The following is a 26,588-nucleotide window of genomic DNA, read 5'->3' as shown; positions in this document are numbered from 1 at the left end:
TGAAACAAATAGAAATAAATAAAATACTTCTGTTGGAGATAGCTGTCTAAGTGTAACTTAGCATATAATTCAGAAGTATGGTTTGGTAGGCTAGTTGTTAAGGCATCTTAAAGGATTACCAGCGCATACAGACGGCGACAGAGAGAACATCACACAGCCCCATTATATCATGTTATCTTGTAAAATGATATGCTTTTATATATGTATAAGCTATTTACAATGTAGATATCTGTTGTCTTTCACAATAGTTCTCTAGAAATCTTTCATGCCTTCTTTTTTTCCACGTGATTGTCCTCTGATAATGCGGCCCTTTTGATATTGCATGCAGGTCCAAGCACATGTCCGGGTAACTGTGCAGCGAAGCTTTTTTTCTTTGTGATTCCTATGTGATGGACGGGTGGCGTATGACTTGGCTTGATTTGATGAGTCTTTTGTAGGACTCGTCGTTGGACATGCCCATTCTGGAGAATTGGCGCAGAGCGGTCCAACAATCAATGGTAAATACTGAGTGGATAAATCAATAGAAATACTCTAAATCGAATAATCTCTTAAAATTGATTCACCATTCTAATAACAAGTCAGTGTGCTTTACTGATACCGTTGAAGCGATATTATTGGTTTAGGTTTTATCTGGGGAGTTAGTTTTTTGCCACGTTGAACTATGTCTGGCTCGTTTGGTCACGATACAAAGGTTATAGAGACCTGTTCGCTGCTATACCTTAATTCGGCGACTAGTGGCACCACGTGACATCCAATTTCCTAACTTAGCAGGGCTCCCCACAGACACGCTTAAGTTCCTTCTTCCGTTTCTAAAGAGCGATTCTATTCGCATTCTGAATTTGATTGCTGATATAATGGCATATAGTATTCTTAAGGATGAAAGACAAAATATTCGCGATGCTCAAGGATATATGATTTCGTCTTATTAGAAAGAAGGTACTTACAACAGTCTGTAGTTTCCAACCGTGTGCGCGACATTTGTCACATTGTACAGCCACCATTTCGGGTTACTAGGTCGCTGCAGTCTCTCTTTGGTTCTTTCTTGTCGGGCAGCAGAAACCTGGTCTGTCGCGTGGCGCTTGGGCAAGCACGCTCTTTAGGTGGGTTCGCGTTCCCATGGGTGTATGCTTGCTACCGGTTGCTTGCTTTGTGGGACAGACTAAAGCGTAGAGCGGTGGGGCATGGTACCATCTTCACTCTATCCTAATTGCCACCTTCTAGAATCCAACGAACATGATTTCGAGGGCCGTGCATCATGGTTTCCTTGGCCTTGGAGTTAACAGCTTTATCACATCTATTCGATGCTCACGTGGCCGCTTCGCGCGAAATTTAATTGCTGCGGGGGCTTTTTGTCTGTGGCGTAACCGGTGCGAGGCAGTTGGCGCGGAACATCGTCGCCATGCCCTGTTTCCACTTCTGGAGAGGCTCTACTTTGAGTCACTGTCATTACTGTCAGAGCAGTTGCTCTTCCTTTGGGAAGAGGGGTTCCTTCGACATTTGTCATGCCGTTTCCTGTCTGTGGCTGAGGGGCATGTATGGCTTGATTTTCGACAAGCCCGAATATTTAGCAAGTCCATTAAGTGTATTTTTTTAATGTACAGGGTATGTACATACCCTCGATTTCCAAGATGCGTGATTCTGTATGAATAGAAGTTTTGTTTATACACATCCCATAGCATCACTGCACATTTGTCTTGAGCGCATCTGCGACACCGTTATTCTATATAACCTTCATGTATGCGTACACATTTACTATCGTTGCATATAATATAACAGGTTATGTGAAACTGTGTGTTTCTGTTGGTGTAAGTGGCAATTTATTATTGAGAACATGTGGACTGTGACATTTCTGTGAGATCGTGCCATGGATAAAATGCTCAGTCCTTCATATATATATATATATATATATATATATATATATGCTCGCGTCCTGGTAGTATTCCATTCTGCGCCCGCCGAGGTTGCTGAGCAGTGGCTACGGTATTGGGCTGCGGAGCACGAGGTCGCGGGATCAAATCCCGGCCACGGCGGCCGCATTTCGATGGAGGCGAAAACATCCGTGTACTCCGATTTAGGTGCACGTTAAAGAACCCCAGGTTGTCGAAATTTCCGGAGTCGTCCACTACGGCTTGCCTCATAATCAGAAAGTAATTTTGTCACGTAAAACCGCATACTTTTTTTTTAATATTCCACGCAGCCGTCCAAATAGCGGCTCATTGCAACTATCGCCATCTACGTATCGAGGGGACAACTAAGAGCAAGCAAATCATAAAAATAAAGGGTGATGTCAGAACAGGAAATCGCATTGATTTCAATAACTTATGCTGCTTGGCGCCAATGTTGGAATTTCTTTAGCGTCCGGCATTCCGATCGTACGCCAGCAATTATTATTCTTTTGAGGCTGATGCAGGCTTCCATCGCCTCAGCTGACGCGCCAGCGTGTTGCTGGAGGTTCTCGAATCCGGCAATATTGATGCCTTCAGGTAGCGTGTGTGGGTTTATTGACCAGTTGCCTTCACCCAAATAGATCACGTTCTCGTGACGCCTGCGGCAAAAAGTCCGCCGCCAAGGTATGTGAGTGGTGGCGCTGGCTATTACTCCCAGGGTTCTACTTGGACACATAAATACCCAAGAAAGTGAACGGGCAAACGGTGCCGCGGTAGCTCAAGTGGTAGAGCATCGCACGCGAAATGCGAAGGTTGTGGGTTCGGTTCCCACCTGCGGAAAGTTGTTTTGTCATCCACTTTAATTTCCATTAATTTATCGTTTCTGTATTTCATTTATTAAGCGCAAATAATTTCCCTTATGTTGTCCTTGGTGTCAGTGCTTGTTGGCTTCTTATGATATGACTAATAGAAATCGGGACCCTCGGTAAACCCCCTCTCTCTCGTTCTTTCCCTAAGAGTTCGTTTGCACAGTCTTGCCAACTCTTGCGCCAGAATCACTGGCTGGTACGGGTCACCAAGAACGAACTACTAAATTGTGGAATAGAAAAAAATTAACAATTCTTGTTTTAGTACAGCAAAAATATTTGAGACAGAACTTTCCCCCGTATGACAGTATTATGGTTTGAAATTGTCGAAAAATGTTTTTTCACATAGGTTGTCTAGTTTCTGCTTTTGTCCCCCCTTCATCTAGTCGCGCTTCGATCGTACATCACTAAGTGATACCCCTGGCGACAGGTTTCGGCACGCTTTTCGTTCCGAGCTCCGCGACATATTTAGATCGACCTTGCAGTGGGTGCCGGACGGAAGATCGATAAAAGAATTCCGGGCGGTGATTGTCGCCTAACACAACTCGAGCAGTTCCAAGAAAGGGCCCTGCGTGAATCGTCCATTCAGATCAGCTCGCGCGCTACACACTGCACTTCAAGGCGATCGAGCTCCGTGCTTCGCATGTTGCCGCACTTCAGGTGCCGCAACACACAGGATTAGCTAAGGAGAACACGCGCCTCGCTAATACGCGCGAACACTTAACGACCCATAAAATTTGCAGTTCCGGAGTGGACACGCGAGGGACGAAGAAGAAGAAAGAAGTGCAAGCCAGAAAAAAAAAAGAAGTAGAAATGCATACAAAATTTACGGAGCTAAGATGGTGCACTTTGTCAGAGGGGGCGGCCATTATTATAACGGCGTGTCAGTCGCCCCTGAAAGGACAGCCTTTATGCACCTCTGCGGGGCTGAATGGCTTCTCATTCGACTTTCATGAGCGCTGGCAATATGCGCGTTCTCCTATCGGGTTGATCATCGGTGACACCCGCCTTCGTAGGACCACCCCCTTCGTTATCAATGCCGAAGTTTGGAGACCTCGGTTCCGGCGCGACCACTCGCCGCTGTACCGACCGCGTCGAATTGCGCGTGTTCCTTATCCGTTCATCGCCTCGTTAATTTCTCTATTTCCCTCGCCCAAGATAATGCGTGCGAAGTGGTGCATTCTGTCAGCGCAATACATTCTGCCACGTCCACCACTGCCGTCGTGTTGGGTGAAGCTACACCTGTAGGCTACAGATCGGTATTCACAGCGGAGACGCTTGTTATTTCACTCGGAAATACGCGCTCACAGGCGCATAGAATACCACAGGTACATCGTACTTACTTGCCACTTTTTTTTTTTCCAAATGGTGGGCCACCTTATGCATGTATGGTACTACCTATGGCCTTTTTTGCGCCGTCTTAATTCGACCGTTGTGTGTGACGCCAGCAGTTTCTGGAGCGGAAATCTCGGGAACACTGACCCTGACCGAGCGAGAGAACTCAGTCAATTGCAATCGCGAAAAGTTGCGACTTCAAGCTCTCTTACACTATGCTCGCACGATTTGCGCAGCGCGGATTGGAGTGAAATTCTTGCTGAGCCTCTCTGGACCGTTTTAGTGTGTGCTGTTGCGTACTCCAGGGTAGCGTATCGTACTGCGGCCGAGTCGTAGCGGCGCCTGCCTATCTAAGTTCGACCGACGTTACTTATTGGGTAGCGTGGCGTTGTCGGCGGGCTGCAGGCATCCGGTAGACCATGGCGACCACGCGAGGGCGAGACGATTTCTAGTGCGAAATTTGCACGGTTTATTCAAAGGTAGATGAAAGAAAATGAGAAGAAAATGAAGCGATCAAAAGTACATTTCGGAGCCCCTTAAATAGGCTCTCTGAAATCGTGGGCGGGATCTTGCTTCCGTCGACGTCACGTGACCAGCACAGAAAGAGGGACCCTCCTCCTCTGGTTATACCGAGTCTGCTGCAAGGAGGAGGTCGTGCCGCCTCCTGGAATTGCAGACGCCTGTCCGTCTCTTCTGCGCGTTGCTGGTTCGTTGAAGTTCTCCTGTAGTTTGTTCGAAGAAAGGGTCTCTCTAAACACACACACACACACACACACACACACACACACACACGCACACACGCACACACACACACACACACACACACACACACACACACACACACACACACACACACACACACAAAAGATGCCTGTACACCGCGGGCTACCGCCTGACCGGCAGACACTCGGAATGGTCATGGCGAATCAGGAAGTCTCGCTTCATTTCGACGAGTCCAGGTGGAAGAAGGTCGGATGAGAGAAAGTTCTTTCTGCACGTGGTGCGGCACGCCAACCATCGCAGGAGAAGTCACGCCTGATTTCGCCGAAGATGGTGGGATGAAATTCCTTTCTGCACGTGGTGCCAGACGCCAACCCTAACAGTACCGAGTCAGAGGGCATCAGCTCTTTTCTGGAGTGAGGGAAGTACGAGCAGCGCGTTTGTCTGTCGTTAAAGATAGTGTTGACATTGCAGTTCATTTTGAGTGGGCTTGATAATTATGAGAAAAAAAAAAGAAAGCGGCCGTGCCAGAAAAGGCACGACAAGTCCTTTCTGGCCTACAGCGTTGGTGCGGTGTACGAAATGCGATTCTCAGTTGCGGCAGGGTCAAACCAGCCGATGTATCAATTAATGGAGCATGATTGGAGCAATTAATGGAGCATGTACCGATTAATGGAGCATGATGCTTTTTCTATAAAGAGTGCACCAGGCTCACATTTGCCCATCCACTCTGGGTCACGCGCGCGTGCCCACCGCGGTTTGCGGACATTAGATAACTTGGCAAAAGCTGCGACCTGAGAATCGACAGAGGCGTTTCGTTTCGAAGAAAAGGGCGCACAATACGGTAGCGTATCTTTTATCACTATTTCGCAATGAGCAGCAGCATTTAAATGCGGCTATGCGAATTTCATTGGCCCTTGATGGCAGTTTGTACTGAATGCCGTCTGCGTACGCATGCGCCTGGTGTTTACTTATGCGTCAGCTTTCCTGAGTAGATCAGTTGCAAGTAGGCGCTTGTCCCGTCATTTCGTGTGCGGGTATTTTCTGTTGTGCCATTCTTAACCTTCGGGACGTTTCCATCATGTTCGCGTGTATAGTCAGGATAATGTATCAATTAATATTCTATTCACCGAATTAATAATAGCGTTACAGAAACACTATATCAGAAATAGTTGAAAAAATTTCGCCACGCTGTCGCAAACAAGCAAACTTCCACGTAAAGCTCAGGATAATGAGGATCGCTAAACCAATAAATCGAAATGCGCGCCAGCATCGAAGGCGGTGTTCTCTCCACTTGGTTATATTCCTTTCTTTATTTTTGTTTATTTCATGTTCCTCTGTCTTTGGTTTTTCTTTGTTGATCTGTTTGCGTTGCCGCCGCTCCGCCTACCTGGAAGTGCGACTGGCGCGCGACCGCGGCTCTTTCGGTCCCGTTGGGCCTAATTAGAGGCTGCCCGCCTCCACGGCTGCGAGCGGAGGGGTGCAGGAGGGGGAGTGAGTGCGATCGCGGCTTATCGCCTCACGCCGATCTCGCAACGCGCGAGCAGCCGTGCCTGGAGAAAAAGACCCTTTCCGCCGGGGAAGACTGTTTTTCGTGCACACTGGGTGGGGCGCTGAGTAGGATTGTGTATATACACTGAAGTTTGGTTCCCCTTTCTTGTACATAAAACCAGAATGCGCACCTCTGCTGCGTTCGCGAATGGCGCTCTACGTTATATTTAGTTTGTTACCTAAGGACAAAAGGTAGGCATTGTCAGTCGAAGCGTTTGCTTAAAGATTATTTATTCAGCAGTTGTCATTAGAATCATTTCTTTCTAACAAAGTTGACGAGACATCTCTAGTTAAACTTTAGCCTTTCACAGGCGAGCTATTGTGGCGGCTCAACGGAGTGATTTGTTCGCAGCGACACATTTAAACAGAAATGTATTTATGTATGTATGTATGCATGTATGTATGTATGTATGTATGTATGTATGTATGTATGTATGTATGTATGTATGTATGTATGTATGTATGTATGTATGTATGTATGTATGTATGTATGTATGCTTTATTTCCGCAAAATCTAAGTACAGCCTTGCGGGGGTAATCTGGTGAAAAAAGCTGGTCGTAGCAGCTTGACCAGCCCCAAATACCCTTTCGTAGCGAGGATCAACGAAACCATAGTGGAGAAGCACTGGAGGTCACGAAATCGATGCTCCTTTATGAGAAATAGTCCTGTGGGGAAAGCAGGCTATGCTTCAAAATGGAACATTGCCTGTAATGGGACTTGGCGTACAGCGTTAGACCCGCTATTAAGTCCGGCCGCAAGGCTACATGGGGATTTCAGATAGGCACGGTATCTTGTAAAAGAAGCCCTGAGCGGCATGACGAGCTTTTTCTCTAATGTCATCAGTGCTAACGCATGCTGGGACAGATAACTGAAGCGGAACTGTGGAGGTCAAGGGACATGGACCGCGAATGCGATCAGAATAAGAGCGTTGCATTTTGCGCACTTTTAGGCTGCCCTGTAAATATATACAGACAGAAACAGCGACATCACTGCATCTATTTCACCTGTCAAACAAGTGGAGCAATGAAGTTTTGCGTTCTTATGACAGTTGAGTGCAGTCACCTTGACCGGGGGCAGAGTGAAAGTAGACGGCGATTTTATACAAAGGCCGCAATATCCCCAAGGGCAATTGTTTTTATAAAATTATGTTATTTCTGAACCAAAAAACATCACGCAAAATGCTCTAGTGCAATTCATTTATATCGTTTTTTGAGAACAAGACTATTTATTAATAATTTTCTTTGGATAGTGCAAGACCGTTATCGTCCCAACGTTCTTTTTATACCGTGTTACTGGATATGTTCGGGTAGGCAGCATTTTCTTGAGTACCGCGCTAAAATTTTTCGAGCCAGCTATTTTCGCGTCACGGCTCATAAAACGATCGCACCTACGCGTAAGTAATGGCCTGCATTCTTGCAGTTTAAATGCCAGCTCTAACATGTCCTTGCATGACACACTGCGGCTGATACTCGGCTAACTAAATCGCGCGTTTCACGGTGCGTGTCCATAGTATAAAATTAATACTATATTGTATAATTTTCTAAATATAGAACCCTCAATAAGCCCATGTACTGCACATTAGTCAAGGTTGAAGTGAAAAACAAAGCAAACACATACAAAGTTTTTTTTAGAGGAATGCTCCTCTCCGCAAGCGACGGAGGATGCATTCACCTTATACTGCTTTCCGCTTGTTTTGAAGCGCGCGGTCTAAGCGCAACGAGCATTTTACTTCATTTTTGTTTTCCTATCTAGATTCAACACGTAAGCCAAGGTCCAAATCAGTGTAACAGCGAAAAGCCCTTCAAGTGCCAAACAGAGCAACTGATCCGTTTCTATTCGCGATGCAGCGAGCAAAATTCACTCGGAAAAATAAACCAAGAAAGAAAAGAGAAACATAAAAATTTCGCCTGCGTCCCACGTGCGTCAGCAAACGAGTAGCCAGGAGTTCTCACGACTCAGTTTATCTATACGCGCGCACCGCGGACTTCAATGTCACGGACCGATCGGCGCATGGCCTGATCGCCCACCGAATGGCAATCGCGGTTGCACCTGGTCGTGCAGTTAAGCTACGCAGCGGCTGCTCTTTCTCTTCCCGGTCTGCGTTGCCTCTATATCGTTCTGATTTCTCGCCCTTCCCTTCTTCTCCAGAAGTGCCCTCCCTCGGGGAAAGGGTGCGCGAGATGCCAGGCTCAGATGGCGGCCGATCCGCGCTCGTGGCAGGCACGAGCAGGCCGTGTGCCTGGCACGCGTCGCGGTAGTTTGCAACGGCTGCGCAGTTCTGGTCGCCTCGGCCGGCACTGCGCCGCCAGTCTCGAGTGTTGCGGGGACGCACCGATCTGTTGCGGTGAGACAGGCACGTGCAGTGCACATGTTACAGGGACCGTAATCCATTCGATTTGCATATTTGGTACATCCTAAAATCGCTGTTCCTCTGCGGTGGCCTATCGTGACGACTGTTGCGGCGCGCCAGCGTCGGAGATTATTTACAGCTAATAAAAAAGAAATTAATGATTGAATTTATTATTCCACATGCAGTGGACGGCTTCAGAGGAAATCTGGCAACCTGCGGTTATTTATTCTTCATCCATAGCCCGACACGTTCTTTTGCATTTCGCCGACAACAGGGGCGCTATAACGTAAAACTATTCCAAACTTTTCTATTCCAATTCTGCCATCAGCCCTCCACGATTGGTCAAAAACTTTTTTCAACCACCCCCACTTCACCTGTCTGTCATGCGACGTCACGAAAACCGCGATACCTCCCCATCTGATATGATGCGTACACACTGATTATGCATGATTTGACAGAAAAAAGAAAAACAGTTACTTCTGATTGGACCCCTTTTCGCCATTAGCCCTCGGCTATTGGCAAAATGTTTTCGGGCTGCACCCACTACACCTGCCTGTCACGCGACGTCACAAAACCGCATGAACTCACCGCGTCAAAATGACGTGTACGCGATAAAGATGCATTAATATGCCGAACAAAAGTGAATTTTCTTCGGAATAGCCGCAGGCTGCCCCGTTCCGAAAGGAATAAAAGATTGCTGCCGCCGATCGCTCGGACGCTAGCTACTCGCACCTGCCGGAGAGCATGGGTATATTTGCGTATAATAAAACTTCTTGCGTGGCCGTCTAACGTTTTCGAGCACTTTCGGCACGTTTACCCCCTCATTCTGCCAACTCTTCTTTGCTGAGGGTCTGTGTTAGCGTCATTCTTGAGCTTCCGTTGCATGCCGCCGCGATTTTCGACCAGCCACCGCAAGCTAAGTAAGGGAAAGCCGACCAATCGTAGACGCCGGCCCCACCCTCTTCATCCGATTATCGACTTTCAGTGCAGTGGCTCGGCCCCATCGAATCCCTCTCCACTTGAGCGTTCTCCTCGCCTCTTGTCAGCCAATTAGATACGACAAGCCGCTCAGTGTAGGCAATGTTATTCGTTTTTCAAGCAAACAAAAGTGACCTCCTATGAACGAGGAGAGCGTTTGATTGGTCTGTTCAGACAACCCTGCGGGTGACCGCCCGGTGCTTGCGTTGGTGGTTACGCAAATTTGACGTCAGGAGAATGGAATAGAAACATATTGGAATAGTTTTACGTTATAGGGCCCCAGAATGCAGCTGCCAAGGCCGCAAATTGAACCCGTAGCTGCGTGCTTACAGGAACAGGACGCCACGTACACAGTCAGAGCGGCACGACAGCGCCAAAATGGAATGAATCTTAACACACACACACACACAAAAAAAATACGGCCCCACGATGCACGTTCAACGCAACTCTGGATTATATTGAAGGCGCTTTGGCCGATCATCTCTCAAAGATGCGCGTTTGCGAAAACTCGCCTACAAAGGCGGCAAGCGTTGGGCGCATTCCGCTCAAAGTTATTGAAGTAGGATTTGCAGCAATCTGTAGCGACGTGCACATCTAGAGTTTACAAAACATATCACTGAGACAACTCATATATTCTTATTGAGAGCAGCATTCCGGGCAAGTTGGTAATCCATTACTTAAATGATATTGCGCGACAAAAAACGACACGGACGTGAGAGAAGACGACACACCAAGCGCAAACTTTCAACTAAGTTTATTGTGCCACTGAATCGATTTTATACGTGGGAAACAGTGTAGACCGCGCATGCGCTTACAAGAAAATGAAGTGCGAATTCATGTAACATAGTTACGAGTCATGTGATGCCGCCTCCAAGAAACTTGGTATGGTGCTGTTTCCTTCCAGAATGAGGCCGGCATGTCTTGCAGTCAACTTTTAGAACTTTTACAGCTTTATCTTAATTCCACCTTCATCACTTGGGATAACCAATGTTTTTTGCAGAAGAGCGGAGTTTGTATTGGCTCTTGCATTGCTCCCATTCTTAGTGACTTGTTTTTATCCTGTTTAGACCGTGACATTTCCTCACAAGTGCAAGGCACTGCGGTTTTTAAGATATTAAAGACACGTTGATGACTTTTTAATTTTCATTGACTGCTCTTCTCATGCCTTCATTCTGGAAGCTAAGGAAGCGTCAGAAACGTTTCAGAAGTGCTTAGTTCCCCTTACAATAGCTCATGAGATGCCGATAGATAGGTCGCTTCCTTATTTCATCGCCTGAGCTTTCAGGACAGCCACACGTGTTGGTCGTATGAGCCGCAAGCCAACAAGCTACTTCTGCGGTATACGCCCGCACATTCTAAGCTTGTTAAGCGGGCCATTATCAGTTTGTGCTTCAAGAATGCCCTTAGCAAGTCTTGCTGTTATGTAGTGGACGTAAGCTTTGAAAAGCAAACTCTACGTTTGTCCTTGGCTGGATATCCTAGGGTAGTGCTAGTGTCTGTAGCGGAACGCATTTTAAGAGAAGCGCGATCCAGCACGCAGAAGTCAGTTGCCGATGCTCCTCCCGGCATACGCCCTAAAGTAAGTGCCATACCTTACATGCACGAGATATACCATAACTTGAAAAAGATGGCCCAAATGGCAAATGTAAGAGTTCTGCTCCCAACAAGCTCGGCAGGCTTTGCAGGCTGACGGATCCAAATGCCGTCCCTTCCCATAAGTGCAGAAAGCATAACTGCAAGAAGTTTGTCGAGTTTGTCCACCGGGTGGTGCACAACCTCCCTCTTTCATGTGGGAAGAAATATATTGGACAAACTGAGCGTTGCCTCAATTATCGGCTCCGCGAACACAGCAACAATGTAAAAAACGGCTCTGGTGGTTTCTTGGCCATCCACTGTCGCGATCATGGATGCAAACCTCCTGAGGACCAATGCGCCATTGTTTCCCGTGGCAGCACGCAGCTCATCCGTGAAATATCAGAAGCGCAGATGATCGCGAAATTGGGTGATAAGTGTGTTAGCTTCCCGGCTCTGGCTCTCACAAAGAAGTAAGTTTCTTGGAGGCGGCATCACATGACTCGTAACTATGTTACATGAATTCGTACTTCATTTTCTTGTAATGGCATGCGCGGTCTACACTGTTTCCCATGTATAATATCGATTCAGTGGCAGAATAAACTGAGTTGAAAGTTTGTGCTTGGTGTTTCGTCTTCTCCCACGTCCGTGTCGTTTTTTGTCGCGCAATATCGCTGAAGTGATATATCCTGTAGTCATAAATAGTACTGATTTAATTTAAACCGCCCTTAGCTGCGTCGCTTGCTGTTCATTCAACAACCCCAGTGACCAACACCTTCTGATTGTTTCTTGGCACTTGGTATCCACGACACCCTTGCTTGCATACTTTCACAACAAACAAAAGGCTTTTTCTTGCCTGATCTGATGCAATTCGAATGCTAAGCTTAACATGTATGTGTATGTGAAGTTGTATGCGAAATAAACGCATTTACATTAGACTGTAATTGTGGCTCACTTTGAAAACAGTACGCATGCTCAAGTCAATGCAAGAACACAACTGTGCTAAAGCGCTATCCGAGTAAGCTGTCAGAAGAAAGCCCATTCTACTCATTGTCAGGATTGGGGGCTCAATCCCATCGCTCGTGATCCGTTGTCAAGATTGGAGTCGGGCATGAATTAGAAGGTAGCTGGCCCATGCCGTCGTCCAACTTATCCACGCTGAGGACGTTGATGAAGGGAAGGACTACTTCTCATCGAGAACGAGGAATATGGGTTTATTTACAGTATTTATATCAGTCTAATATGACTGTTTGAGAAAGTACATCAGTCTAACACGACTGCTTGAGAGAGAGTGCCCTGAGCAGCCGCACAACAGTGGTTTTTAAGCACTCGGTCCTCTCCCGATACAAGGTGATGCGAACGTTCGTTTCGTCATCGCAAACTAGCCGCCTCCCCGCAGGACGGTCTACACGCCCAAACGCACACACGTTCGAATGTCCGGAGCCGACGTCAGAGGGGCCCCGTAGAACTCGGAGCCGTTCCGAGTAGCGCGTTGGGGAGTTTGGGAACAATAGTTGGCCCGCCGAACTCATCCCGTCACAACGGCGATGAGGCTAGAGGTTGGTGGCGGTTTCAGCACAAAGCCTGCTTCATCGAACGCATCCTAGCTGAACGACGGAGAGTGGGGGATGCCCATATTGTTCCCCGACACAAAGTCGATTTAGTCACGCTGCGTCGCCGCAGCAGTTGGCGGCGACGCTCTCGGAATGTTGCCGCCATAGTTGTAACTGGGTGGAAAACTTGCACTGCAGCTGGCCGTTCTTAACAGCGCCGGAATGTTGCCGCCATAGTTGTAACTGGGTGGCAAACTTGTACTGCAGCTGGCCGTTCTTAACACCATGTTAACGCTAAGTTTGTTCATTCCAACAGTATTGGCGTAGCAATGAGTTCCGCATGCGATACGAAATTGAAAGCGCGTTTTCTCTTACTCAGTGTCTTGCAGTGGCCCCGTGCTGTGCCTGCTAACTTTCATTTTTTGAATTGCAGAACATTCATGAAAGGGGTGCGAAACACTTAGCTAATCATAGAACAATATCCCTAATAAATGACGTTGACTACACATCTCCTATTACTAAAATTTTCTAATCTTTCAAGCACCGGTGAATTTAGGCGTAGTAATCCGCCAGATGAGCAGCTTTATTTCTTCTTTCATTTGCACTAGCGCGCTGTAAGCTCCACAGGGTAGACGGCCAGGGGCCGCAAGTGAGCAAGGCTCTGTTGGGGCCTCACAAAGGTTGAATTTCTCGGCGGCCTTAAGGCTCTTGGCGGACATGGTACCTACGCTTTTCATCTAGGAGGTTATGCGCAGCGGTCGCAGCAACAACGCACACGTGTCGCATGTAGACAAGCAGCGCAAATACGAAATGTTTTTTTCTGTCATTTTTGAGATCGCAGAACTATGTATTTTTCATTCGTTAAGCTCAAATGAGTGGTAATCATATTGCTGAGAATGTTTAGCTGATCCAGAAATCAGCCAATAGCTGCTGTGGACTTCGCTGCTTGCGATGACGCTGCATGATGACATTGCGAAGGAGCAAACAAGCAATCGTTCACTACTTTTGACACGATATCGTAAATTTCCGGCAGCATGCAGTGCAATATTCTGTGGTTCAGGTGTTCCCAGCTGCCTCGTTAATAACACTACAACTTTTTCTTACTATGTTAATGAAGTGTTTTCGGATGCCTTTAGGATGACAGCGGGTATGGGCACGAAACGTAGCAGCTCATAACCAAATAAAGCAAACACAAAAACATACCAAGGTTGCCTTAAAGGAAAATAACTGTTCTTTTTATTTTAAATGAAGAAATTTCAAGGAAAGGCTAAATTATAGCGGGAGAAAGACAAGTTGAAGCAGGCGGGAGCCCGTCACACGTCTCCCTCAAAGAGAGACAGAGGTCAACTTTATACGATACCTGTGTATAAACTGAAATTGTGATTTAAATCACAACACTTTTTAGTCAGCGAATGCTTTTTCAGTCAATAGCATTTTCTTTAGTGCGCTTGACTCCAAGCTGAAGTCTATATTTAATAGTTGGATACGTTCAATAAGCATCCTTTCTGGAAAGGTATTGTAGGCAACGTCGCCAAGCTCGGCGTTTTTGCCCATCACCCGTACTGACTGTCGAAGCTTGCACCCCTGTTATCCTTACTTGCCAACTTCACACACCTTTTTCCTTTTATTCTTGTTAACGATAGAGATGTATTTTTCCGATTTTATTTAAGATTGCATGAAGTATTTTTGCATGTACAGTAGGACATCCCATGGCTCAATAACCGTAGGCGGGAGTTCCTACGGTTCCAAGTAGCCAGAGAGAATTCGCAAGCAAGATTGTGTCTTTGGAACCACCGAGCTCTCACGCTAGCTGCACGTAAGCCACAATACATTCAGGTTAAACCAAATTGACTTCGCGGAGGCATTAGTAGCATAAGAGCATAGGCTTGGGCTCGTTGGTAATACATATCTAGACTAGACGCATAGCGCGGGAAGGACGATCGACAAATACTAGACAGGACAAGTGCTTTTGCTGTCTAGTCGTTGTCGATTGTCCTTCCCGCGCTATGCTTCTAGTGTTACTAGTCGCATAGGTTCCTATGTACGTGGTGTCCCAGCTAACTTTAGCCAGTGATTAAAAATGGGCGGATGCCGCGTAGCTAAATAGAACAAAGGCAATGTTGTTTGCCGTCGCTTCGATAGAGATACCCAAGCTGTTTTTATACCGCCTAATTAGATAATTATTCCCAATTAGTTAATCAATTCATCAGATGTTATATTTAGATCAAAAGTGTCAACACGAAATTTGTAGAGCGACATGAAAACATGCCGATACAGATGTCTGTTCTTTAATACGTGCTCCGTAAACGTGTTTTTCCGATCGTGAAAGAAGCCTGCAAATGAACGCAATATTGTCGCGCTACTGGCCGCTCGAGCGGCTTTGCGTGTATTCGCGGGCTTTTTTCACGCTCAGAAAAACTTTTACGTAGCATGCATTGACGAACGAAAACCTGTATCGGGAGTTTTTCATGTGGCTCTACAATTTTCTTAGTGACACTTTTAATCTAATTGTAATATTTGAGAGTTCGCGTAATTAGTTAGGAATAATTATGTAATTAGGTAAAATAAAAAAAATAATTTGATTATCTAAAAGCGACGGCAAACATTAGCTTTGTTCTGCACAACTACGTGGCCTTCGAATATTTTTAAACTCCAGCTAAAGCTAGCAGGAACACCCTGTAAATTTCTGCTCAATTAATTAGGTGTCATCGCTTTTTTTTTGTATGAACAAAGCTCTATATTCCCTATATTAAATGCGCCTAGTCAGTCAGCGTTTGCTTGTGCTTTTAGCACCAATATCGCATAGCTCCTCAATCCCCGACCCCTTTCGCCGTTTATAAAAAAAAATATTCATTTCTCTAATGTGTTTGCAGAGCATTTTGAAGCACTGTCAACTAAGTTGATGCCAATGCAACGTCTGCTGAGGCTCCGATATAACTGCAGTAGTGAACGCGCGTTTCCGCACGTGCTTTGTAGAAGCCATGCGCGGCTGTCGCACGTGCGCGTACAGATGGGAACTGGCGAGCGCCTGCGGGCGTACGTCCGTGGTGTCTCGGCATAACAGTTCTGCGCCGAAAATGTTTAGTTAGCTGACATCTCTGCTGCGTCCTCTATACACACGTCTCACGTTGCAGAAGAGAGCAGAAGTGTGGGCCGATCAACGGCCCTCGAAGGTTTAGCGATGGCCTGCCGAGTTCATGTGACAACCTTGATTCCATTAACTAATCTTATTGCACAAGTAAGCGCACCAGTTTTAATTACGCGTAATTCAGTCACGCTAAGTGCGAAGGATGGCCTGCAGGACAGCCATCTGGCGACTCATGCAGTGGCGGTTGACATTGAATTAGAGCGCACAACTTCCCACCCAGGATACGCCCGTTGCGCTATCACACTTCTAAACGGATTAGAAGGCAGTTCTGCAAATATTGCCACCAACAACGTCACTACTCCGTCCTTGGAAGAGCTATCGTCCAGCACATCTGCTGCGTCATTCGAGAGAGGCGCAAACACTCGAGCACTTCCTGATCTTGAGGACGGTGGCGCCTTGAGCTACTTTTACGGCGCATTAACGGCACTCGGCTCCGAAATTTATGCAACCTCCTTATATGACAGGCATTTGTGAGGAGAGTCGAGCGAGGTGCTCGCGAAACTTCACCTCCTGCATTTTCGAGCATGAACGAACACGAAAAAAAAAAGTCCCTTCTGAGTGCGTGTGATGCCGCTCTTCGATGACCTGTGCCACGATCCAGGTGACCCTAATTTTCTCCCTTCCTATCCCCCTTCAAGATCTCCCTACGGCGTGAAAGACAGGATTCCTTGTAGGGAAGCTTATGGACTCTGGAGAAAATAAAGCACACCACTGAACTCCTGGCACATGCGTTCTTCTCCCTGTTCGGAAAGAAATATTGTTAAGAAAGAGGGGTCTCTCCTCTACTTCCCTTCGCGGGCCCGCAACAACCCTCGCGCCTCTATTTTTTCTACTTCCTATCAGTTTTTTTTTTGTTAGCTCATTTTGAGCCGCACTATTTCCACGGCCCGTGAGGTGAACAATCGCGCGCTATCGACAACGGGCGGCCCTCGCGTAAAAAAATAAATGTTCTCCGTCCCTCTACCGCGTGACCTTTCCTTCAGCCGTAGGGATCGGTGCCATCCGTCCCATTTCCCCGCTGCCTTTCAACCCCTGCGCTGGGTACCGTTGCTGGCGCGTGTTCCATCCCCGCAAGAAGCCATCTTTTTCCCCTAAAGAGAGTAAGCCTCCCCAACTTTCTTAGCCATCCACAATACAAACATGACAAAATTTCTTTGAAATGCTTCAGAATGCTCACCCGCGGGGCGTTTACAAAAACGCACGGTTAAGGGAGACTGAACAGGACGGTGCAAGAAGGGTCTCCATCTTTGCGCTTCACAGATTTTCTTTTGTATTTTCGTTACGCGCCTCCGTGCCCCAGTGCCTGCCTTTAACTGCCTCCGAAGACGTGAGGACGAGAGCTCAACACGACAGGGGTTCAGAGTCTGGAACGCGCTTCCGTTACGCAATCTCTGCTTTTCCATACGTCACTCGTTCTCTGCTGTTAGAGCCGTCAAGGAGGGCTGCACTACTCGCCGTATTTCGTCCTTTGTCAATGGGCGCATGCGATGGATGTTAGGAGGTAATTTATGCCTCTGTTGGAAGAAGCCGAGCTGCGCGCCCTCTCTTTTTTTTTTCGCTCGAGGCACGAGGGCCACTTGACCATATGTTTACGAGCTCTCGAGCTGATATTGTGAAAGGCGATGACCTCCGTTGCGGTAACTTCTTTATCCCCGAATCTCAAATACTGCCCGCCATTCCTCATTTATATATTTTGTGAAACCGCATTATGTAAAGTGTAAAAAGTCTCTAATTTGAATTTTTGCATTCACTTAGCATGATAGCAAGTAGAAGGATTTGAAAGAAGTGTAAATATTTAAAAGCGTGTGGAAAAACACTTGCATATGTGAAAACAAGCACGAATAAATTCGCAGAAACCACCGCTTAGTCGCATTCCATCGGAACATAAAGGACGTGCAAAAGCTACGCTCGCTCCTACTGGAATGACGGCCGTGTTAAGCTGTCATAAATGGGCACGCATGTTAAAGCTCTGGATGCAGCGCTTCGTGACTGACTGTTGTTATGCGGGTTAATGGAAGGCTGCATACACAAGTGCTGGCGGCAATTACTGATATGACACGCCGCAACCATTAAACGCTTGTTCTCATGTTTCTTTCTGGAATAGAGCCTCTGTATGGTCAATGTCGGGAGTACAATCACGCTCTCGAGAATGCATTCCCATTGCGCATCAGAACTGATGCCATAAGGAGGCAGGACTTTACTGGGACCAGACAAGCAGCGTGTTCGTAAGAGGCTACAGTGATATTTGACCAAGAAACATTTCATTAGCGTGACAGTCTTGGCAGTCTGCGCGGTTATTAGCATATCTGCTGTTTAACCTTTAAAATATTCTCCAGTGAACAGATAATTAGTATGTCATCCGCGATTTAGCTTCATGTAGCGTGTGCCATAGTTTTAAATACTGAATTTAGCTCCTGCGGAAAAGACAACTTTCAACGTTTTTGGCGTATGGGCTACCTACACAACATATACAAACCTATAGGTCATGGAAGTGCATCACAGCTTGCTTTCCTGTTAGCTACCTGTTTTTGGCGTTTTTCGGGTGAACGTTCGTCAATAAGGGCAGGGAATACCATTTGCAGAGGCATACATATATACATACATACATACATACATACATACATACATACATACATACATACATACATACATACATACATACATACATACATACATACATACATACATACATACATACATACATACATACAAACCCGCCGTGGTTGCTTGGCTATGGTGTTGGGCTGCTGAGCACGAGGTCGTGGGATCAAATTCCGGCCACGGCGGCCGCATTTCGATGGGGGCGAAATGCGAACAACACCTGTGTAATTAGATTTAGGTGCACATTAAAGAACCCCAGGTGGTCGAAATTTGCGGAGTCCTCCACTACGGCATGCCTCATAATCAGGAAGTGGTCTTGGCACGTAAAACCCCAAATTTCTTATTATTACATGCATACATACACACAAGTTCGACGTTATAGTTCTGCGGAAGCACGCAAAGTGGCAAGACTTAATAAACGAAAAATGGAGATATCCACCCAATAGTAGCAATCGCTACAGAGGGAGTCCATACAGATTCCTCGAAAGAAAAGCCTCGCAGTTTAAGAAAAATTAGTCCTGGCCCTCGGACGAAGTATCTCAAACGCTCTTGTCAACAGAAGCTTGCTCCTCCCTCTTTTTCGTACGCCTGATTTAGCGATATGAAAGATTCCCACACGCGAATGCTAGTAGCCAATAGATGTCATCAATCAAGAAGAGTGTTTTGATCAGGGCGTTTGTTCCTGCTATAACCCCGTATATTTATTGACGCAGTTTAATGAACAGGCTGAAATAATCGAAAATATGCTTTCCAATTTCGATAATAATTACGTACTTCCTGAAGAAGCCGACTGTCGTCTGCTCACCTTCGTTCACGGCCCCCCACGTAGGAATTAAGCTTTGGCCAACCCTGCTTGTCGGTGCCGTATTCCTCGGGTCTCACTAATTTCGACTATTTTTGAACACTCAACTAGCCTCGAACACCGCGAAACTTAAGGTTAAACCACACGCACGCTTGGCAGCGCCCGCTCACTCATGGCTGCTTCTTTCTGGTTAGATGGCTTGGTAGTCTTCCCTTTCTATATTGTGCACTTCCAGAGGTGCAATTTGGATGTGGCTACTATCCGTCGGTCGAGTTGGTGCGGTACAAAGAGCAAGAGCAATCAAGAGCAAACATGCATCAGCCGCCTCCCGGCCCAACGAGACAGCAGCAGCAGCAAGAAAAAGTAAACAAAGCTTCGCTTTAATATAAAATGGAAAATGCTGCTGAGCATGTGCAATACCTTGTTACATGCATATATATAGTGCTTGGATGATTTAATGACTCCGATTACATGGCAATAATCTTAAGCAAGTTTAGTTGCGGCTGTGCAACCGTTTAGAGTCATTTTGTTGTGGAGTCTTGGCTGTGTACCTGTGATATACTATATGACGGAGAACATAAATGATGTAAATGTGGCGCAAAGCTCGACGTGTTAGAGGAAAAGGGCTACTATTAAATACAAACAGTATAGACTCTCCTGCACTCCGTCACCCTTAGTGCTGTTCAATCATGAACAAGCTGCCTAATCGGCATTCGACCCTTTACGGCATCTCAATGTCTGCGGTGTTTCTGAAACCCTCCTCTACCGCTGGGTGCACATTAAAGAAATATGGACGATTAAAATTATTCTGAGGACCCCCACTAGATCGTGCCTCATGATTAGCGCGTGTTTATGGCGATTATAACCCGATAATGTTTTTTTTTATTTATTAAATTGACATTCCATTGCAGTGGTATGGGTAATATATCAAGTTACTACTTCTGTGAGCGTCGCATTCAGTGCTAACCATATGAATGAAAAATAACATGCGACGCTTTATTCCTAATCACAAGTTGCATTCCTATAATGACATCATGCAGTCACTAAGTTCTGCTCTTACAATTAAGCTTAAGATAGGTGATATTGGTTTGCTTAATAAGGTGGCCTCCACACTGGAGTTCTAGTGGAAGATGGTGCAAAGCGTACTGGCGCCATGCGACTCACGGCCTATTCGCACGCGCCGTGCAGTCGCAGTCAGCAACGCGTTCACGTCCTATGACTGCTTTCCGAGCTCCAGAAGCTTGGTGGTCCAGGAAGGGATAAACAAACTCGAGCCTGCAAGTGTGGCATAAGCGGCGGCCCTAAACAGGAGACGCACTGCTCCGGAGAGGCTCGCAAATAAGCCTGCGTTGGAAGCCTAAACGCAAAAGTGCTACACATAAAAGAACGCGCTTGGGCATTCGCGTAAGCAGTGAAGCGGATGGTCCAGCCAGCTTGCGACAGATAAGAGTCCCTCGTCTCGCAACAAACGCAACGCCTGAAAGTAAAAGGCTCTAAGGAAACAGGATTGACCTCCGGCTCACCTGGTCCAGGTGAGGTGCAGTTGGCGGCCTTGGGGAGGGTAAGAGGAAAGGAGGATGAAGAAAAGACAGCAAAAAAAAAAAGATAGGAAGCAGACAAGAGAATGAAAGAAGCTAAAACGAAAACACCGATAAAAAGTGAACCGATTGAGCCCCTCCTTCGGAAAAGACATAACATAAGAGAGAGAGAGAGATAAAAAAGAAAGAAAGCAAGGTGCCGTCTTGTTAGTTTCCCCCTCTGCCGTGTCCTTTCTTAAGGCCTGTTTTGGCTTCGCTTTCCGCGTGTGCCCTGCAGTGGGCAAAGAAGCGGGTGCTGTTGGGGGCTCGACATTGCCTTTAATATATATATATATATATATATATATATATATATATATATATATATATATATATATATATATATATATATATATATATATATATATATATATATATATATATATATATATGTGTGTGTCTAGAAGCATTGGAACCGATTCGGTGCCTTCCTGGCCTGGCGTCGGATTGTATCTGCTCTGTGTTCTTCTCTTGAACGATGGTTCCAAGAAGTAAAAATACTGCTCTTATATATGTGCTCACGAGTAACTCGTGCAAGGCAGCGGAAAGGGCAGAACGCAAAGAAAAAAATAAGAACCCTCGAACAACGGCCTCACGGCTACTTTTGCAGCGGCGCCCGCCATGGTGGCGCAGTGGCTGTGGCGTCGCGCTGCTAAACCACCGGTTGCATAGTCCTATCCCGGCTGTGGGGTCCTCATTTCGATGGTGGCGAAGTGCAAAAAATGGCCGTGCACCATGCATACGGTGTACATTAAACCACCCCAGATGGCCAAAATTAATGCGGACTCACCTCCCCCCCCACGGCATGCCTCATATCAGATCATGGTTTTGGCACGCAAAAGAGTAGAATTTCGTTTCACTTTAGCAGTGGCCTCGCCGGGATCTTTGTTTCTGATTATAAATGTGACTTCTTGCGTCACCTCAGCACACGTGTGTATACGGGCACTCTAAAGATGGTTGCACCCTTTGGGGTGTATATTTGCCACGGGACGATTATAGTGAACTGTCTTGCTTGCGTTTGCTTTCTTGAAAACACTGCGCTCGTTACTTACCTGTTGGGAATGCTATGTCATACTGATAACGCGCATGCCGTTCGTTACTGGGAAGTAGCGGGCTCGCAGCGTTAAAGAAAGGGAATGCGGACAAGACAGATGACGATTATGGTTCCGTGGCAAATATACACCCCAAAGGGTGCAACTGTTTTTAGAGTGTGGGATCTCAACAATGACGAATGGCGGCACGCTTTAAAGAAATACAAAAATAAAAAGCTTCCGATTCAGGCTGCGAATGACGCTGCTTTTGTGCAAATGTTTAGCGGCGCGATTCAGAAAAGGTTCATCGCGTACTGTTTGCGTCTTTCGTTTCCTTTTTTTTTTCTTTTCCATTTATTAGCTTGTTTTTTTGCTCATCCACCCAACTTGCTTCCGCGCAGTAACTTGACCGCGTCGGTGTTTGGTGTGCTTGTGAATATCTTCTGCTTCTCTTTCCCGTGCACTGCGTGCTTTTTTGGACGCCAGCGTGTCATCTATTTAGTCTCTGTGAAGCTTATTGTTATCATTGACTTCGCACGGAAGAGGGTCTCTGGTAAACAGAGATACCTGTACGAGAGAAAAGATAACAGCGCTGGAGACATTAGAAGAGCAGGAAGGTTTGACTTTAACCAGTTTAATTTTTTAACCAGTTTAACCAGATTTAATTTTGCTGCCTTCCACGGGGAGTTAGAAATAGTGGAGGAGGCGGAGAGACGATTACAGACAAGATAGAGAAGTACCATCGGCATTCACCAAGGCCGGTGGATCGAAAGAAGCACAATAATGCTTTCACTATATCTGGTAAAAACAGAGGGTGATGTTGCACATGCACTTGCGCACTTCTGGTTTTATTACGAGTTTTGCAAAAAAAAGTACTTAACCATATTTTATTTATTGTCATGCCTTATATACGTTCGTAGTCAGTTTATCTGATGTCCTTGATGAATAAGTTAAGCTGCTTTGTTTATACTCTTTCCAAATGAGGTGAATTTTATGCTAACGTGTAGGCGTCCTACAAAGGTAAGAACATGCCAAGCGCATGTGTAAGGTTCTACGTTCCAAGCATTTCATTCCTTCATCAAAAATTTCTTCATCAATGGCTCGATGGCGTTGCACGGTTGTTATCCGCTGTATCTCCCATTGTGCCGTAAAGGCTCTTCGTCACAATGTGCTTACATTTGGCGAACATTTTTCCGCCCAACACCCATAATCTAGCTCCATTTCCATGAAAATTTAGCTCGGTGTCGCCTAAAGAATTTCTGTAACAAATTACCAAACTCGCTTTTTATGTACCTTAGTACGCTGTTGAATGAATGTCAGTTACCAGTTTACTTTTGATTACGCATCGGTGATCAGCCCGTGTTTACGTACATTCACTTGCATGCGCAAAGGTCATTTGACGTAATGTGCAACATTTCGTCGAATGGCATGTTTCGCCAGGATTGTCCAGGAACGTTTACAGAACATCGATGTGTGCCCGTGCCATTACCAATGCTTCAAGGTTATGCGTCTAGAATCCCCTTAATTTGACCTGGTCAACACTTCTGATCCCTCTATGCCTTTCCTTGAATTAAATCTATCCCTTGCAAACATTGCGCACACCTGCCGTATAACGTTTTCGAGCACCTGCTCAAAGATATTTTTTATTGTAAATCCGCTATTTAACTAACGCTCTGGAAACTTTGCTCACACATCAGTGATAAGATTTCCCCAATTGCGCTAAATTGTTAGTTTTGTTACACGTCGAGTTTCTTCAGGACTATGAGGCACTTCCTGCGCAAACGACATCAGTTTGTATAAGCAATTTGCTGCTAAGGGAGTAATTAACATACATACCTCAAACTTGCGGCGCTGGTCCCGCGTAACATTGTTCTATGATATTGCTTTGAAGAATAATATCACTGCCGCCTTTAGTTCTCCCAGGGCAGCGGGGAAACACTGTAGGGATTTCATATCCAGGTATAACGCTTTTATATGCGCAAAGAGTGATTGTTTAGCAATACAATCAAATGCCTTTACAGCAAAGTACACAAGACCTCTAGAATATTTCATTATCCAGGTCACTTCGTTGTAAACGTTGCGCATCAAACCACTTGGACTAAAGCATAATAAGCACGCTCCGCAAACAGAAGCTTTTAGCTACCCTGAATTTAAGAGAGACGATCCCACAACCTTTGCATTTCGCGTGCGATGCTCTACCAATTGAAGGTTGCCGGATCGTTCCCTACCTGCAGCAAGTTGTTGTCTCACCCACTTTCATTTCCATTTATTTATCGTTTCTTTATTTCATTTATTAAGCAGAAGTAATCTCCGCTGTGTTGTTCTTGGTGTCAGTGTTTGTTGTCTTCGTATGATACGCGTGTGGGGGTGACACTCAATTTTCTGCAATTACCATTCTGGGAAGGAACGACACCGCCTCTTTTAGACATGCGCTGGAGGCCTTCTTTATCAAGCAGAATAGAGGTATGTGTATAAGTGAGCCTTCTATCTCATTACTAGATGCCCAATCTGACTTCTTGCGCAAGCACCTTTGATGTGCATCTGCTTATTCTTTGCTTAGTAGGCGCATGCGTGACAAGAGGATATATATGTATGATTCTATCCTTCCATTAAACAGTTGTGAGTAGCGCTTGTCTTTGTACACCTTTCTTTTCTCTGCGGTTCCTATCGCGCTAAGTTACTACTTCAATTATGGAAACCAACGAGCGCAACAATCAACCCTTCTAGGGGTAGTATGCATTCTTGTGCATACATTAAATAGATGAAATGGAGCGGGGCTCGCCATATAGTACGTTGAGCAGATAACAGGTGGCCTATTAGAGTTACAGAATGGGTGCCCAGGAAAGAGAAGAATAATTAAACATACAAGAGAACTGTATGGTGCGTTGAAATGAGGAAACTGGCAGACGCAGGCGGGGTCTGGGTTCTGACAGGAGTAATCAGATATCAAAGTAATCAGCGACAGGCTTACGTTTCGCAGTCGGCATAAAACAGACTGTAGTTGATGATGATGATGACGTATATACGCTAAAACCGCCCATAGTTAGCAGGAATATCTTACAAACATTGTGCATTATCATCATAGTTTTCGCCTTCCTCGCCGTTGTTATCCCTGGAATCAGTGTTATTGCGAAAAAATGCGCTTTTCTTGGTCGGCGCTTCTTCTGTGTTCTTCTGGTTTCCTTAAGCAACACTCCGCTTCGGGTTAAATTCTATTTAACCATACCTAACGGCGTTCAAGCAGTTCTAGTCTTTGTCTGTGTCCCTTCGCGCTACAAACGAAGAATATATTCGAGTAGTTTACAAACCATAACACTGCCCCAACGTAAAAAACACTATACACTACACTCGATATTAACTTCACGAGTATAGACAAGCATACAATCATTCCTTTTATTATCTGTGGGAATGTCGTGCAAGTTTTTTAAATTCAGAATTATGGCTACCTCCGAGAAATTCTATTATGCTTATCAGGGCAATTTGTTGATTCGTGCGCAAGGTGATTAGGGCCAGCTTGAGCAAATCACGATAGATTCCGCAAGTTTCAGTTTTCTTGCTGTAAGGTGACAAAATATTTACACATTGCGTATATGATGTTCAGTTAACTCACTAGGACCACACCGCACGCATAACTATAAAAAGAACGAACCTTAATTGTTGTGGTGCGCATCATTTGAGTAAATACGGCAGCATTCATCATGCAACCAACGGAGAGTTAAAAACCTTATTCAACGCAGCAAACAGCCGTAGTCAGTTGCTAAATCAAATATTTTTGCGCTGAAAACTGGGATTACAAACAACGTACAGTATACAAAAGGGAGGGCAGTGCGGACATATCATGACCTACTCCTTATCATTCTTTAAAACGTAGACTGTTTTATGACTCCTATATAGAAAAATGATAGTTTGAACTATGATTTCGTGAATATGTCACTGGTAAAATGCTTCACTATAACAGGTAAGTTCAGTGTGTTGAAACATACCAGAAATCTCCTATGGCGCTTTGGAAGTAGGCATGATGTTACTTTCGTTTCGCTCCTAATTATTGCGCCATTTTCGGTCAACACCTTGCGAAAAAACCTACTAGATCCACCCACAACAGTACACACACCATGCCCATACTACTCTCACGAAATAAAGCAGCAAAGGAACGTCAGTGAATTACCGGCGCATCACTCGGGCTCTTTGGAAGACACAGGAGTATTGCAACTGTCGTTGGCGCATGTTGATTTATCCCTGCAGCTGTGATCACCATGAAACCACTCACCGGGACCGTACACTGCTGCCCTGCCTAAGAATGGGTGTAGACTTCCCAAATTTATGCCCCTGCCTCATCAAAATGGTTGGCTCTCCTCTGTTCGAACACTGTAACTGTGAGGAGACCGTCTTGCACTTTCTAGGGCCATGGCCGCTGGACAAAAATATAACGGTACAAACTCAGCTGGAGTTGTGTTAAGTAATCGTAAGCATTATGCTACTTTCCGGTCTCATTATCAATCTTATCAAGTATCATCCGATCAGAACAGTTCATTATCTACCCTTATCGGTTATTATCACCTTTATCGGACTCGATCCGACCTTATCAAACCTTATCGGTCGTTATCAACCTTCTGGCAA

This window comes from Dermacentor andersoni, chromosome 10 (assembly GCF_023375885.2).
Source record: "Dermacentor andersoni chromosome 10, qqDerAnde1_hic_scaffold, whole genome shotgun sequence".
Classification (NCBI taxonomy): Eukaryota; Metazoa; Arthropoda; class Arachnida; order Ixodida; family Ixodidae; genus Dermacentor; species Dermacentor andersoni.
This window is presented reverse-complemented; position numbering follows the sequence as displayed.